The sequence below is a fragment of the Ostrea edulis genome, chromosome 10 (genome assembly GCF_947568905.1).
Source record: "Ostrea edulis chromosome 10, xbOstEdul1.1, whole genome shotgun sequence".
Taxonomy (NCBI): domain Eukaryota; kingdom Metazoa; phylum Mollusca; class Bivalvia; order Ostreida; family Ostreidae; genus Ostrea; species Ostrea edulis.
Genome location: NC_079173.1, coordinates 15551491 through 15564441, shown reverse-complemented (window position 1 = coordinate 15564441; position 12951 = coordinate 15551491). Strand labels below are relative to the sequence as shown.

The following is a 12951-nucleotide window of genomic DNA, read 5'->3' as shown; positions in this document are numbered from 1 at the left end:
AATGTGGTCGTCCAAGTGAAAAAGGTTGTACACTCACAATAAGGAAGAAAATCATCTCTCCACTCAGCCACAGACAGCTACATGTACATGCGGATCGCCGGCAAGAATGCGATGGGGGTTTTTTTTCTGAAAATTTTTTTTTTGCCATTAAAGTCTATTCGATTCTTTATTTATTTATCATAAGCCAGAAGCAGAGTACTGAACAAGAATGACTATTTGGTAACAATTATTACATAGGATAAATATGATTGTTTTTGTTTTAAAGTCTAGCCTGATTTTCAATTTGATTCTATATCATCTTATTTTAAGGAAGACAATCTGGTGTCGTTTGACAATCATTTGCCTTTTTTCTTCTGAACATTTATATACGGTGAAAATCTTATCATGGTTAGCCTGAATGTACTTCGTTTAATATGCTAGTAACAAAACCTGTTGATAGTTTGCTAACATTATCATGAAAGGGACATTTTGAAATAAAATGATATTTATTCTCAACGTTTTTGAGAAAACAATTGCAAGGTTTACGAATCCTTTAAGATCTTACAATATTACTATGTTGACCTACTTCAATATTTGACATATTAGATATTCTGAATTTTGTTTATCGTTTCCTTGTACACGTATAAATCACTTTAGTTAAGTACTTTAAAATTTGTAAGCCACATTCATTCATAACATACGAGGGCTGTTCAATATGTAATGTGTATTGTACCACAGCGCGATAACGCTTTGCACGATTCGTGGACGATGAAACCCTTAAATAGCACTATTCAATACCTTTCCAACGGTATAAACACGAGCCTTGAGCTCCACATAATTTTAAATCTATAGTCATTTCAATAGAGCCAGTCGTTGACCACTGTTGTAACAAGAGACCCATGGGCCACATCGCTCACCTGAGTCACCTTAACTAATATTTAAAGATCTTTCCTATATATTCGCATGTAAAACACTGATTACTATTGTGACCCCAACCTATTCCCGGAGGCCATGATTTTCTCAAAATTGAATCTGGGCTAGGTCAGAAAGCTTTCATGTGAATGTAAACTTTTCTGGCCCAGTGATTTTTCATCAGAAGATTTTTAATGATTTTCCCTATATATTTGTATGTAAAAATTGATCCCTATTGTCGCCTTAACTTATCCCCGGGGGTCATGATTTTAACAAAGTTGAATTTGCACTATGTCAGAAAGCTTTCATGTAAATTTCAGCCCAGTGGTTCTTGAGAAGAAGATTTTTAAATGACCCTATCCTATTTTTGCGTTTTGGGGATTATCTCACCTTTGAAAAGGACATGGCCCTTCATATGAAAAAAACTTGAAAGCCCTTCACCCAAGGATGCTTTTAGCCAAGTTTGGTTGAAATTGGCCCAGTGGTTCTGGAGAAGAAGTCGGAAAATGTAAAAAGTTTACAGACAGACGGACAGACAGACGATGGACAACAGGCGATCAGAAAATCTCACTTGAACTTTCAGCTCAGGTGAGCTAAAATGGTTGGGAAACAGGTTGAGAATATTGAAGCAATTAGAGCTTACATATAAGTTCGCACAAAACTCGGTCATTCGGTAATGCAGATTTTTACTGAAGTGGGGGAAAGTTTATGGGTCTGATAAGGTATCTTATAAGACATTTCGTAGGTGGAGAAAGCAATTTCTGACTGGCACAGAGTTCGTCAAAGATGCAGCAAAATCTGGCCGACATGTGACTGTAACAGGCAAGGCAAATGTCTCAAAAGTCAGGGAAATAATTGAAAGTGATAGCAGATACACGATTCGTGATCCTGCACAAGCTGAATTGGCAAATCGCTATCGCGGGTGCATTTCATTTTGAAGCTTATTTTGAAAGTACGAAAGATTTCTGCCAGATGGATATCGCATATATTGACAGATGACCAAAAACGGGTACGAATACAAACCGCTAAGCAATTGCTTAAATGTTTCCCAAATTCAATCAAAGACAATTTGCAAACATTGTTACTGGTGACGAAACATGGGTTCACTATTTTGAACCAGTAAGAAAAATTGGAAACAAAGTATGGCTAACTAAACATGGTAGTTGCCAAAAGAACCATAAGCACAAATAAGGTTCTTTATTGCATACTCTTCTCGTGTGATGGTATAACCGTACAAATTCCGGTGCCGAACGGCAAAAGTGTTACAGGTCGATATTACCGAGATGTTATACTAAAAAAACTCAAGAAATATTCTCATAAACGACGCCCTGTGTCAGGATTTAGGCTTGTTCGTCTACTTCATGATAATGTTCCATCACATACATCTGAGTTTGTGAAGCGATTTATGAAGTTGGAGGTTACCCACCATACTCTCCAGATCTAGCCCCCATGCCATGCGACTTTTCCTTTTTCCAAAACTTAAAAAGTTCGTACCTGGTCGCCGTTACGACAAGCCATTGGCTTAGCCACCAGTCAGTGCTTCAGAGGTCTACCTAAATCAGCGTACCGTGACGCATTTCAGAAATGGATTCAGAGATTGAAATTAATTATGTATTTCAAACCGCGGAGAACTCTTTGAAGGGATGTGATGTTCATTTCACTATTTGAGTCGAATGCTTTTGAGATATCGTACAATACACATTACATATCGAACAACCCTCGTATATCGATAAAAGTACCCCTGTACACTAGGCTATTGATATAAATATCTTTCAACCTCTATTCAATGTTACTGTATGTGTTCTTTGCAACAATATTACTGTTCTATGTTTAACTCATCCCTATCTTAGACTATTCATCGCTACCTATGATTTGTTCACCAAGGCAACATCTCGTGCATGTCCGACCTAATACGGAAATGCCCGGGGTACTGCGATTGATCTCGAGCTTGAATTTATGGGGGTAAACTTATTGGGGATGAAAAGATACTTGTTTTCAACTTCATTGTAGTTCATTGCTATTTCCGTGCTTTATATAGAATACATGTATTTCAAATGCAAAGTGTATTGAATGATCATCTTAAATGTACGTTATATATATATATATGAAAATGCTCAATGCACTCTTCAAAAGTTGTACATTTATAAAACAAAGTGACAAATCGCATAAATGAAATTATTCTTTTTAATCTGTTACCATGGAAACAAAGCCCGGTGGGTAGTAATTCTATGTGCTTTCTTAATTTCTCTGACGTAGACCTTGTAAAGCTGCTCAATATGCATTTTTTTGTTGCCATGGCAACCGATTTAAATTTTATTCAAGATATAAAAAATGCTATTTTTTGTGTTTCAAAATAACATTTTTTCTACCATTTAGTATAATCTTATAGATAATACCCTTTTAAAAAAATCCACCAGCTTTTTACCCCCTATAAAGTTGCCTTGAGTAGTTTTTATACCACTAGTATTCCCTTTTGTACAAAAATCCTGAAAATGTAAAACATCAGAAAAATAACCCCATCTGGTCAAAAACGACCCCGGGCAATTTTTTTTTAAAAAGCCATTTTTTAAAAAGATAAATTCCTACTGCAACATGACTTTGTTTTAAGCATTCGATATATATACACTGTGTATATATATATATAGAGAGAGAGAGAGAGAGAGAGAGAGAGAGAGAGAGAGAGAGAGAGACATATATATATATATATAATTATATGTATGTAAGGATCATTTAAGGTAGAGATTGATAGGTTGATGCTAAAAAAATTAACCATTGAATTTTTTTTATTTTGATATATGTTTATGATGAAGCTTCGATATAAAACATAATAAAAAATCAATGTAGGTAATCGACCTTGTTTTTGAGAAATATGGCGATTTTAATAACACCTTCCTTAGTCCTTGTAAAGCGTAAAATGTGAAGAAAAATAAGTAGAGAGCAATATACAAATAGAGCTGTAACATTTTTATTGTAAAAAGGATCATAACTTGTCATATATGGTTCCAAACAACCTTTCACATAATTGTATATTACACATCAATTTCAAGTTCAGCAATCTTTATTAACATGCAACAACATTACTTCAACAGAGCTACATTGGCTAATTACCTTAAAACAGTGCACAATATTTGCACACAGGGTCATACCTTTGCTTAAGCTGCAAAAATATTACCCATCAAATTTCTTATTTTATTTCATTAAGTGGTCAGTCTATTAGTAAGTAAAATATATGGAAAAAATTATACACCATAATGGGGTTCAATATGGAACTAGCAAAAAATTCCTAACCCCACCCCCTTTTTACAAACTACACATTTTCGTAAGAAAAAGGGTTATTAAAAGATGTTGTAAACAATCCATCAAAAACAGCTTGCTGAAATTCGAAGATTCTTTGTAATACCTTTTTTAAATTAATAAATATAATACAGAAAGTATGTATTTCAAATTTTAGCTTATATTTTGTTGTAGTTCTCGTTGTTGACCTTTGTGCACTTACACTCAGAATATAGATTTATCATATGTCATCATATTTGATGATTAATATCAAGAGTTTTCCCAAATAAAAATCCCCACAAAAAATTGAAATACAATTTATATTTGTTAAAACAAATGTCTCCATTACAACCCAACCCCTTTAATATACTACATGGTATGGAGGAGAAAGAATGAGCAGGAACATAGACGTCATGAATTGCACTCGGCGCATTGAGAAGAAAGATTCAGCCAGCAGAGATAAACTACTGATCTTTTTCTAACTTAAAACGTTTAAGCATTCCCAAATTACCTCTTTGAAAATTGAACATGACAATAAGGTTTCTATAAGCTATTTCAGGGGCGGATCAGGAATTGAAGTTGGGGGGGGGGTGCAACTGTATGAGGCAGGGGTCTTGGGGCCGCCTTGAAGGGGGGGGGGGGGGGCGATTCCCCAGGAACTCCTGGATTTTGCAGATTTTATAGGGCTTAAAATATGTCTCCTATGTAGTCATTTTTATTATTTTCTGTCATTTCTAATAAGGTGAAATTAATAAAATAACGCAAATTTTAAGGGTTTTTGGAAAAAATAGCAGTTCTCCCACTAAAAGTAATTCAATAAATCAAAAGATTTTGTCAGACATTTATTTCTCTGAGAGTGGAGGAAATTATGGCTTCTTTTATCGTAGATATTTCTCTAAACAAGAGACCACGATTTACTTTAAACTTGAAAATTTTAGGGGGGCTCGCGCCGGTTGTCCCCCCTCCCCACCCCTTATATCCGCCAATGCATTTATGTATGTGCTCTTGCAATTGACCTTTTTGCACTCACAATGATTGCATTAATACTTAGTTATTTTTCATACATTTTTTTTTTTATAATAACCAGACACGATTACCTATTATAAGAAATTGATATGATTATACAGCATAATGCACCAAATATGTTTAAATAGGCCTAACAACTTTATATTTAATATCAATGGAAAGATTTCCACCCAATCAACCCATGGATTGATTGATTGTATCTTGTTTAACGTCTCTCTCGAGAATTTTTTACTCATATGGAGACGTTACCAAGACCGGTGAACGGCTTTAAATTTAGGCCTTTGCTCGGCGCTTACGGCCATTGAGCAGTGAGGGTTCTTTAACGTGCCACATCTACTGTGACACTGGGCATCCGTTTTGAAGGTCATCTCCGAGGACCAGTGACATTCACACCTGATGCTGAGCGTTTGGCAATGGAACTGTCACTACCTGTTTCAACAACTCAGGTCTGTCGCGGCCGGGATTCGAATCCTGGCCTTCCGCATGCGGGGCGAACGCTCTAACCTCTAGACCACCACCGCGGCTCGACCCATTGATCTCAAGGCTCATATCAGCTATCTTGCTCTCACAAATATATATGTCTCTTCATAAGTTTATGAGTCCTACTTGTAGTCTCACACTGAAACAAAAACTCGCTTGGATAACTTAGAATGCATGCATATTGCATTCACAGTATATATGCACTGTGTGTGTAAGGGGGGTGGGAGTAGAAAATGAGAAATTTAAACACATTGATTAAAGTTATAAAATTGGTGTTTTATTTTCATTTAGAAATGTTTACTGAATTTGATATATCAAAAACTTAGAATAATCAACAATGACACTTCCTCTATATTTATTCAATATTATTGTCTTAAAAAAGACATGTAATACATGAGTACATGTACTTGTTTTCCATTAAATTCACACTTTAGAATAGTATGTTGCACAATATATCCATTGCTCTGGGCTCACAAATACATTATTGATTCTATCCAAGTCCCACATTTTGCAGAAGTTCTTGAATTTTCTCTGTAACCTGTAAAGTTGTGGGCTCCAGGGGATATGACATCATCAATGTAAATGAAATACCTGTTATAAAAAATATATTCTGTATATTCAAATATTGAAAAAAAAGATGAATATCTAATATACTAAGAATTGTCTTTATAAATGTCTGGTGTTAAAATGAAAAATTCTATCTTACTAAGATAGAAAATATTGTACCTTTCTTGGTGATTTTCATGGCAAATTGCTGTTGAAGTTGTTGGCTGGAAGCCCATTTCAACTTGCACTGGTCCTTAGGATGATGCTTAGAAAAAAATCATCATAATTGATATTTGCACAGTCAGTATTAATCATTAATTATACTGTGTCAGACAATGTCAATTTTAAAATTGTGTGTCTCAATGCATGTTCAGTGAACTTTGAAATGCTGATATATTGAAAATTACACACATAAGATGTAAATTTTTAAAATCTTGTCTGAAATCAGTATTACATATGTAACACTACATGTATGTTAAATGTGTGCAGTGCAGCAATGTGAACTCTTGCAGTAGTAGTACATCTGCATGATTGTTATTTATTTCATATTGTTATAGTTACCTTCTATTTAAACTGTACATACCCTCCCACCCCCGGGTCCTTAATGAGGTGAATAAACATCATAATTATCATATTACAATATGAGATGACAGATATGTTTTCATAAACTGCCAGTTCATTCTAAGAATATCAAAACAAGTCAACTCTAGATTTATCAGACCTGTCTCCTTTACGGAGTGTGGGTCAAGAGAAGGACGTACATATCTTATTTTCATACAAGACATTTATTTGCCTATGAGGGAGGCTTGTGATTTTACAAATATTTTAAATAAAGTTTTGTAGACCTACATGCTTGTATGAAACATGAAACCCCAGATTTGAAATATCTCTTAGGTCAATGAAATTTCAAGATACTATAAGTACTATCATTTATACCAAATAGAATTTTAGTGCAACACTCCCCCCCCCCCCCCCTCCCCCCCCCCCCCCCCCCAAACTTGTGAGAGCCCTATTTTTTTTCAAATTTGGCATATACATGACATCCATTTACAATTACATGCACATGTAGGAGTTATATTTTGGGCACATATGGAATACATAAATGCACAAAAAATGAAACAGCTCCAAGTTGTGCGTTTATAGATGTTATTATAAAATCGCGTTGTGAAATAGCAGAGGAAAAGTGGGTTGAATACAAATTCAATTTGCCATTTTTTTCACTTACCAAACGAAATTATGATTTCGTTGTCCACGTTGAATGCATCCATTGAATTCCTCTTCTCAGAAGAAACTTTGTTTAAACTCTCAATGACTACATAAACAGTATTGAAACTCGCAGCACTGGGACATCACGATCACGCTACATCAACAACTTTGTTTACGTAGCGCAGCTATGCATGGTGGTGAATTTCGTGAGGTAAAAAGTGCCATTCTGCACGGACGAAACATTTAGTCCACTATTATTACATTGACGTATTCCTAATCTAAACTATGGCCAAATTTCTCTATCTTTCGTCGAGACGACCCTCTCAATCATCGATTCAGTCACAGCAACAACTTGTACTTTCGGAACCCCTTTTTGTTTTTCAACTACTCTATGGAGATGTACGGAATTCCGAAAAATAATTTCACGTGAAAATACACGATTTTTACTGATCACGTGGTTGCTATCGGTCTCTACCTTAAAGCACTAAAAGATTGATACATGTGATATTTAACCTTACCTTAAGAGGATCATACATATCATACATGATACACATTGCATTCGATATATATATATATATATATATATATATATATATATATATATAAGGATCATTTAAAGCACTAAAAGATTGATCAATACATGATATATAATTTTTTGTTCAGATGTTGTACTAATGTCAGCGAGAATCGTCGAGGCTAGATATTTGGACTGACTTCCGAGGCAAGCGGTAAATGTAGTACGGTCGAAACCTGAAACCTAAAAGCCGAAAGTCAAGGATAACGACTTTTGCATGATTTCTCTCTTAATCAATAGTACATATAGATAGAATGGCATCAAACTTCTTGAGATAACTGTTTGTGACCCATCAAACAAGAATCGTATAACCGTGTTTCTGGGAATTCCATATTAAAGAAGGTACTGAACCAGAGTTTACATAGACTACCAAAAAACGGTAAATCTAGTACATTTTATAAATGCCGAAACCTGAACACGGTTGCCGATCATGCAATGTAGACTGAAATTCCTCGTTTTAGCATTATAGACAATATTGAATAAGACTCTGTTCTAAATATATATGGTAACTTAAATAAATCGCACTTGCATATATGGTGCATTTATATGTGCTTTTTATTGTGTCACCCGACATATTATTTGTAATTATACATGTGTAGTACACGCACTCTTCTACACTATAAATAGTGTGCTTCATTTTAAACCTCGGTTGTTGAAGCATATTCGTTATAGAATTAATTGAATAATCTTATAATTCATTTATTATTTTGATGATGCATACGAAGTGTAATCTAAAGTAGTCCTATGTAATTTATCGAAGAGAAACGACAATTTTTAACATTATCATTTCATCATCAAGACGATTAAAGACTGTACTATCATAATTCCTTTTTCTTTTCTTTTTTTAAAAATCAAAATGACAAAATATTGTAAAAGCACACTTTGGGGGTTACGTTATTTACTATAGGGAGAATAGTTTCTTTAATTTCGTTTAGATTTTTATTCAAAATTATATGGCTCTCAATCTGATTAAAATCAGCTCATACTCAATCCGCTCCCATTTTTTTTTTCTTTGTTTTTATGTTGATACTTGTGTAGCGACATAAAAAAAATATCAAAGTACTGAAAAGCGCTAAGCTGACTTCATGAATTCTGTCTGTAATATGAATGAGCAGGAACAACAGTAATAAAAAAACAAAAAACAAAAAACAAACAAAACAAAAAAACAACCACGAGTTCATGCGTTATTCTTTATATTTGCACAATGAAATAATACATTTCCTGTAAGGAAATAACAAATGCGGATTGGAAACAATGTCCTGAAACTTTTCAACATGTTCAAATATAAACTTTATATGATGTTGTAAAAAACAATGGTCACCATAATAATTTTGGTCCCACCCGGAACTAAAACCCTGTCCTTGGATCATGAAATTTACTCTTTTGATAAATGACACCTGCTCTTTTTTAAATATCTATGATCAAAATTTAGTATCAATAGCATTAAACCACGGCTGTGGTGGTCTAGAGGTAGAGTGTTCGCCCTGTATGCGGACGGTCAGGGTTCGAATATCGGCCGCGACAGACCTAGGTCGTTAAAACAGGTAGTGACAATTCCATCGCGAAACCCTCGGCATCAGGTGTGAATGTCATGGGTCCTCGGAGATGACCTTAAAAACGGATGTCCCGTGTCACAATAGGTGTGGCACACTAAAGAACCCTCACTGCTCAATGACCGTATGCTTCGAACAAAGGCCAACATTTTGCAACCCTTCACCGGTCTTGGTTACGTCTCCATATGAAATAAAAATTATCGAGAGGGACGTTAAACAAAATACAATCAATCAATAGCATTAAGGGCTATGCTATTCAAATATTTACACATAAACACTTTATACCCAGTTTGACCCCCACTCATCTTCCCAAGTCAAGGGATTCTGATCCGCTACGCTCCAGCCCCCATCCTGGATCATGAAATGCTCTACATGACTATGCTATTTTTTTTTCTCTTACAGATGTGATATTATAGAGAAGAATATTTTTGGAAATGTCAAGTTTAGGTAGAAAATGTGAAAACAGTTGTAATGGTACATGTAGTTTCGGTAAAAAGTGTTCAATTGTTATTACGCAACTAACTTACTGTTGTGTTCCAGTTTAATAGTGTATGAAATATTTTAAGAGTGCAACTAAAATGAAACAAATCAATAGTTTGATACATACATGTATGTCAAATAATAATAGAAAGGAGGAACAAACAACCAACTGGATAGAAAAGAAAAATACACATAACCACATATACTATCTAACAAGTACCACAGATATTCATGTCAAAACACACCAATAATGCAGGTCTATGAAGAAACACTTTACATCCAGTTCATCACCTCACCAGAAATCATTTAAATACACACATAAACATACACGTCCTGTACTACAGCATCCAGTGCATAACTATCGGGTATAGCAATCAAACAATGAAAGTGGAATTATTTTTTTGTAATCAATAATGAAGTTTATTTCAATTCAAAATCAGGTTGGAGAGAATGTGAATCCAAATAAGTCAGATAAATACATGTATAACTGAAAACAAAATTTAGGAAGTTATTCAAAAAGATGTTCATCATAAATGTGCAATATTAATAACTCTGAAACTGAATGCTTCGTTATCAACAAGAGTGGAAATAGCTCATTTTTAACATGGAAGTTAGCGCAAGAGGATATACTAAATCGAATATGATAAATTAGACTAACATATATGCATGGGTTCACATTTAAGCATTGTAGTGATTGTTTGTTATATGTATATTTAAAACAAAAACACTCCAAGAGTTTGTACACAGGTACATTAAACACTGTACTCATTAACATGTCTGTATTACAACTCATATTCATATTGCAAAGGAAACTCACCTGTTTGTCTGAATGAGACATAATACACATTGCTATTGTTTGAATTTTATAAAACAGTTCTTTTTATGAAAATGCAAATAACCTTAGCAAATAAATGGCCCATAGGCCACATCGCTCACCTGAGTCACCTTGACACTTATTTGAAGATTTTTCCTATATATTCGCATGTAAAACTTTTATCCCTATTGTGGCCCCAACCTACTCTCGAGGGCCATGATGTTTACAAAATTGAATCTGCACTATGTCACGAAGCTTTCATATAAATGTAATCTTTTCTGGCCAGTAATTTTTCAGAAGATTTTCAATGATTTTCTCTATATATATGTATGTAAAATTTTGATCCCCTACTGTGGCCCCATCTTACACCCGGGGACCATGATTTTTACAAACTTCAACCTGCACTATGTCAGGAAGCTTTTGTGCAAATGTAAACTTCTTTAGCCTAATGGTTCTTAGGAGAATTTTAAAAAAATGTTTCTATTTATTAGTTATGTAAAACTTTGATCCCCTATTATGACCCCATCCTAACCCCAGGGGTCATGAATTTAACAAATTTGAATCTGCACAATGTCAGGAAGCTTTCATGTAAATGTCAGCTTTTCTGGCTCAGTAGTTTTTGAGAAGATTTTTAAAGATTTCCCCTATATATTTGTATGTACAACTTTGATCCCCTATTGTCACCTCAACTCTCCTCAGCTTTCAGCTCAGATGAGCTAAAAAAAGCATAAGATTTCCAGCTTGTGTAGGAGTTCTAATACGGAAAAAAAAACGTAACAGAAGTGACTCGCAATAAATATATAATATTTACATGTAAATGTATAAGCTCACTGATTGATTGATTGTATCGTCGCTCGAGAATTTTTCACTCATATGAATACGTCACCAAGACCGGTGAAGGGCTTCAAATTTAGGCCTACGCTCGGCGCTTACGGCCATTGAGCAGTGAGGGTTCTTTAGCGTGCCACACCTACTGTGACACGGGACATCCATTTTTAAAGTCATCTTCGAGGACCCGTGACATTCACATCTGATGCCGAGCGTTTGGCGATGGAACTGTCACTACTATTTTAACGACTTTGGTCTGTCGCGGCCGGGATTCGAACCCCGGCCTTCCGCATGCTGCGCGAACGTTCGTTTTCCCCCCTCTTTTTGGGGCGAACGCTCTAACCTCTCGGTCACCACGGCGGTTTGTACAAGCTCAATGAGAATCCCAAGCTAGGCACTTAAAGTTACAAAAGTAATTATCAAACGGTAATGTTCAAACCGCTGTTAGAAATAATGAAGACGCATCACGCCGAAAAACTAAATGCATTTTTTATATGAAAAGATCGTTCAACGAAAACAAAATGTGGGGACAGGCGAATGTAGGACAGAAAGTCACAGGACAAAAAGTCACAGACAAAAAGTCACGGACAAAATGACCATGGACAAAAAGTCACAATAAGAAATTTTATGAAAGTAGGGCAAAATGTCACAGGACAAAAAGTCACATTTTTATAAGAATGTAAAAAATATTAATTTTTGATATATATTTGAAACATATCTGTTCTTTTTGTAAAGTTTAAGAAAATATTTATGCAAAATTTATATTTTCTATGAGATTTTTATAATAATTATAAAATTGTTATTCCTTTTCTCATATTTATTGTAAAATATTATTTTGATTTTTTAAAAGAGAGATTTTTATTGAGATAAAATAAAAATAAGCTTTGTGATCATTTGGTTTAGTATACTAAATATTAATGCTTGTCAAAACAAAATCTGAGGGCAGAATTATGGTTGGTTTCCTCTCACTCCAGATTATTGTCATAACAAGAAGTAAGTGAACTGTCATATAATAATTGATATATAAACAATTTAATGATTTTTCCTTTCTTATTATCTAATAATGAACATGTAATAATGAACTGAAAGTGCTAAATATGGCAAAATAAACACCAATAAGAATGATGACATGTATTCCCTTCTACTTCCCATTCACTGTAAGAAATGTCTGGTGTCTGAACAACAGCTTTAGTGAGCATTTGGGTACCACCTGTTATTGTTAACTTAAAGGTATATATAGGGTCTCATTTGCTAAGTCATTTTTGTGACTTTTCCTACCG

General features: G+C 34.6%; 1 long non-coding RNA gene across 1 annotated transcript; it reads right to left on the bottom strand.

Moving 5' to 3' along the window:
* Window positions 1-6008: 6008 nt before the first annotated feature.
* Window positions 6009-7896, bottom strand: LOC125665163 (uncharacterized). Its single transcript, XR_007366133.2, has 3 exons — window positions 7442-7896; window positions 6397-6481; window positions 6009-6261 (listed from the first exon to the last, which is right to left on the bottom strand). It is a non-coding gene; the product is annotated as an uncharacterized LOC125665163 (long non-coding RNA).
* Window positions 7897-12951: the final 5055 nt, after the last annotated feature.